Below are 5490 nucleotides of genomic sequence, written 5' to 3'. Positions count from 1 at the left end.
CTGTAGTTTTTATTATAAACTAGATACCTTTCCTTTCTCTACATGACATATCATCATCTTTATCCCTATGAGAGGTCAGCTTCTTCAGTTACATTTCTCTTATAAGTTTCTATCCATACCCATCCCATAACAATCCCCTTTGCTGACTAATGCCCTGCCTAAGTGTCTCTTTCAGGTCTTTGGTCTTCCTGTCCTACAGAGAACTTGCAAATAAGCAAATCTTCATATTGGGTGATTAACATCTCAATATTAAACATGTCCAAACCATCTTCATGTATGCTTTGTGCCAATATATTCATTTTTAATTTTATCCGTTCTTTGCGATTCCACTCTTCAAACTAAGCTTCATCATCACCTACATTTGTTTTTCCCCTTTATTTTTAATTGGCAAACATTTAGTTCCGTTTATCATAGCTGGTCTTATGGAAGTTTTATAGAATTTACCCTTCAGTTTTATGGGAATATTTCTGCCACAAAACATACCACTCATTTCTTTCCAATTCATCTATCCCATCCTAATTCTACTTTGTATATCTCCTCCTTATTCTGTCGTATATGGGATTCAGCCACAATTGACAGTAATTAAAAGTAAATTTTTACCTAAAATATCCTTTGACTTTTTGATTTCTATTCTGGGATGAGATTTGTATTTTCATATAGTTGTACGTACTATCGTAGTTGCGTTTTCATAAATATTATAATTATGTATTAGTTGCCTACATCTCGAATCTATTGTACAATTATTAATAGCTTGTTCTACAGCACACACCTCGATACATATTATCAAATGCCGTTTCATAATCTACGAAGTCAAGAAATACGGATGGTTGGTATTTGTTTGCATTCTTTATTAATGTTCTGACTGTTCAACTGGTTGAACATTCTTACCTTACACAAATTTACTAGAATATTGGTTCTCAACCTTTTTGAGTCATGTACCAAAAAATTATTTTTGAAGTTATACTTTTTTAGGCAAGAGGGTGAATTTTTACATTCCCTGGCGTATGCGCACACCGACAGTATGGTATTAGTCGCTACATATTTTAAGTTATGTAGCGCAAATAAGGTGTGCGTGAAAAGAATATATTATTAGTGTTTTTAGAAAATATATTTATTATAATTTTTATGTCTGTGGATTTGTCTTCCTCCTAATAAGTATTATTGAAAATGTTTATTTTCAATTATTAATGTATCATCACAAGATAAATCAATCAGCTTTTCTTGTTCATTTGCACTTAAATGCTGGATCGACGACTCGACAAGAAAGGGATTACGTATCCATGCAAATTCAGAATAATTTTCTGAATAAAAAAATAAAATGCGAGATTACAGAAAGATTTCAAATATTTCTAAAAAAACAGTTATAAACAAGTGTCCCGAATATAAAAAACATTTTTTTCCTAGGATTATCGCAATAAGTATTAGGAAAATTAAAAGAGAACTCTATATATCAAAAAATGTTAACAACAAAAAAATATATTGCCCCTCATCTCCCAATAGAGTAGCCTTTGGGTTCAGTTAGTGTAGTGGGTATGACCTCTGCAGTTGTTGATTGCTGTCATATATTTCTAAGGCAAACTCCTCATCAGATGGTAAATGACTTTCTGCCGTATTCTGTTCCACTCCATTGAAAGGCCCTCAAACAGTTGCTGTCTTGTATTGAACGCAATATTTTGTTGTAAAATGCGTCCCATACATGCTCAATTTAGTTTAAATCTGGCGATTGTACAGGCAATGGTAAAACATCAATTTCATTCTCGTCGAGGAATGTTTGCACGACCCTAGCAGTATGCGGAAGCGCATTGTGCATTAATTGAAATCGGAGACCAGCTTGTTGTGCAAAGGATACAACAATAGGTTCGAGAATAAAATCGCGGTAGTATGTTGCATTTAGAAACCGTTCCAGATAAACGAGATTGGTTCTTCCACCAAGAGTGATGCCACCCATACCATTATACTGCTGTCTGTGAACCTCCTGTACAGTGGCCAATCGTTCAGTATTGCCAGATTATCTCCAAATTCTTGTCTGTTTTGTAAGCTGGTGCAAATCCAAATCGATACTCATCTGTAAACAAAGTAGATAGGTCTGGATCCCGCGTATGAAAAAAAAGTTGATTAATAGCAAGCTGAAAATTTGTTAATAGCTTAAGGGTGTCTAGTCGGACAAACTTTGATATATGGGAACACTGGAACAGGGGAAGTTTTAATTGTGGAACAGGTTAAAATTTTGGAACGGTCAGACCAAGAAAACGGCACATGTATTTTGTCCGACAGAACAGACTTAAACTCTCCGAACAGAGATTAAACTCTCATGCAAAAATCAGACTGCTATTTATCACCAAATGGGCGTTTTAATGAGTGGAACATGTAGAATATGTCAAATGACAGGAATTATGACAGGTGATAAATAGCAGTCTGATTTTTGCGTGAGTGTTTAATATCTGTTCGGAGAGTTTAAGTCTATTCTGTCGGACAAAATAAATGTGCCGTTTTCGTGGTATGACCGTTCCAAATTTTTAACCTGTTCCACAATTAAAACTGCCCCTGTTCCAGTGTTCCCATATATCAAAGTTTATCCGACTAGACACCCTTAAGCTATTAACAAATTTTCAGCTTGCTATTAATCAACTTTTTTTTCATACGCGGGATCCAGACCTAAGAGGCCACTCACACTCACCTCTAACCCAATTTTCGTGTTCTTGTGCGCACTGAAGTCGATGAGCTCGATTTCCTCTGGAGGACACAGGCATTCTCACAGGTCTTCGAGCATTTAACCCTAGGTACTTCATGCAGTTTATTTATAATGGTTTGGCCTCTTTACAAACACCTGATAAGTCATTTGTAATAGTGATGCAGTTATCCTTTTACGGCCTGTATGATGTTCAGCAACAGCACCAGCTTCTTGAAACCTTAACCACAAACGATTAATGATACTTCTGTTCATGTGGAGGACCTCAGCAACGTCTCTTTGACAACTGAAGCAACTTTTGATCTATAGTTTTTTTCACTAAGTCAATACTTTTCGAGTTATTTGCGAGTAAATATGTTCATTAAAAAAAAAACATTATTTTAGGCGGTTTTTCGCAAATAACTCAAAAAGTATTTTATCGAAAAAAATATTGGTGGTAAAAATATAGCTTATAAAAAAGTGAAAAAAAAAAGGTGTAGGTACATATGAAGTCTCTAGACTCTAGACCCAGTGGAAGTAGAGTGGTAGCTAATGAAAAGTAGGTTCTTATTCGTCAACTTCCAAATCGAATAATTCAACGTGAAATCTCATTACAACTTTTTTAAAGTGTTTAAAAAAACTTTATCTACTCTATGACATATTATGTATAAGTTTTTAGTTTGTGAAAACTGTCATTATAGATAGCAGTGCGTGAAGGATTTAAAGTGCGCGTTGTGCGTGAAGTAACAATGTATTTTAAATGGAATTTACTTTTTCGCACTGTTTTTGACACACTTTCATATAATCAAATATCCTTAACTTTCGCGTTGTCGTGGTGATGACATGTGAGCAATAAATTACAACAAAAGTTTTGACAGTTTTGTGGTTTGAAAAAAGTTAGAATTTTTAAATTTCAAAGTTCTAAAAATTGTAGAATAGAAATGAATTCCAGTGAAGAACAGTTATCAGTTTTTTTATTTGTTTATCGTAGATAAAATATTGTATGAAACTGTGCGTGAAGTACTTTTTGCGAACTTACGCGATGTATAGCACTCGCTCCGCTGTCGCTCGTGCTCGTGCTCTACACATCGCGTGCGTTCGCAAAAAGCATACTTCACGAACTGTTTCATAAATAACTATTATATATTTTTTTAAAACGTTTCTAACATCAAAAGTATGTATGTAATTAATGTGATCTACTCACAATAAAACCCTGGTCCAATTCTAATTTACTCTCTTTTAACGTAGATAAAACAGTAGCATTATCCTATAAAGGAGCTGTTCAACCCTTATCTCTTCATAACAGCCAGATCAGTATCGTTGATTCTGTAAAGTTTCTTGGTATTTTTTTAGATAGCAACCTTAAATGGTTCCTTCCTATCGATGTGTTAAGCAAGAAACTATCCTCAGCTTGCTTTGCAATAAGATCTGTTTCGAAGGAAATGAATTTAGCCTCTTCCAAAATAACATATTTTTCTCTGTTCGAGTCCCATCTTCGATATAATCTTCCTTTTTGGGGTTCTAGTACAGCTGCCCAATCCGATGTTATTTTTACATTACAAAAAAGAGCAATAATATATCTGTTTGGCCTCAAAAGAACAACACATTACAGAAGCTACTTCAAAGATCACAGGATTCTAACACTACCTTCTTTATATATTTTAGACACATACGTACTCACAATCATTTAATTTCACTACGACAACCGGTTTCGATCTCTACAATATACAGATCATCTTCAGGTCAGCGTTACAAGTGATTAACTGATGCCGTTGCAAGGGATGATTTGTAAGGTCATCAGTAACAAGGACGGTAGGCGGACACGCTTCGTGTAGGACACAGTCCTTTAGCTAGTTATCTTGCTAGCATAATCTGGACTTGAAATATGTTACTGATGACCTTACAAATCATAGGTCATCAGCGTATAAACGAGCCTGTAAGGGTGCTTGAATGTTTTTGATGATGTCATTTATTGCTACCAGAAATAGTGTTGGACTGAGTATGGATCCTTGGGGTGTACCATTTTCCAAACTATAAATATTTGAAAATATATTATTTATTTTTACTTGAAAAGATCTGTTATTTAAAAAGTTTTGGATGAAAGCAAGGCAGTGACCTTGAATATTCCATTTATGAAGTTGTCTCAAAATGTTGTACTTCCAAGCTTTATTAAATGCACGTTCTAAATCAAAAAATATAGCAACACATTTTTGGTTTGTAGCAAGAGCTTCATGTATTTCACTTTCCAAGTCTAAAATGTTGTCTGTGGTTGACCGATCTTTTCTAAAGCCATTTTGTTCGGAGATTAAGAAATTAGAATTTTCTAAAACCCATGAGAGCCTGGAGTTAACAATATTTTCTAGTAATTTGCAGATTGTTGATGTCAGAGATATGGGTCGATATGATTCTGGGTCATATTTAGGTTTATTAGTTTTTAGGAGAGGAATGACTATTGCATTTGACCAAATAGCTGGCCATTGGTGGTGAAGCCAAATTCTCTTGAATATGTTTAAGAGATACGTTATGGCTGAAGCAGGGAGATGTTTCAGAAATGCTGAAGGAATATCATCAGGCCCAGGACTAGAGTCCTTCAAGTTAAGAATAGATGAGTTTATCTCTTGAAGAGAGATGGGATGGTTTAATGAATTATTTTGTGCTTCGAACGGATAAATGGGATTTTGTTCGGCGAATTCTTTGGCTTTGAGAAAATTGGCGGTATACTGTTGATTCGATGAGTGGCCTTGATAGATTCTTCCAAAAATGTTTGCAATATCGCTGCTCGATGTTATGAAATTATTATTTTCTTTTAGCCCCGTGAAGTT

Source organism: Diabrotica virgifera, chromosome 2, assembly GCF_917563875.1.
Source record: "Diabrotica virgifera virgifera chromosome 2, PGI_DIABVI_V3a".
NCBI lineage: Eukaryota > Metazoa > Arthropoda > Insecta > Coleoptera > Chrysomelidae > Diabrotica > Diabrotica virgifera.
The sequence above is the reverse complement of the archived record's forward strand: the minus strand, read 5'-3'. Positions refer to the sequence as shown.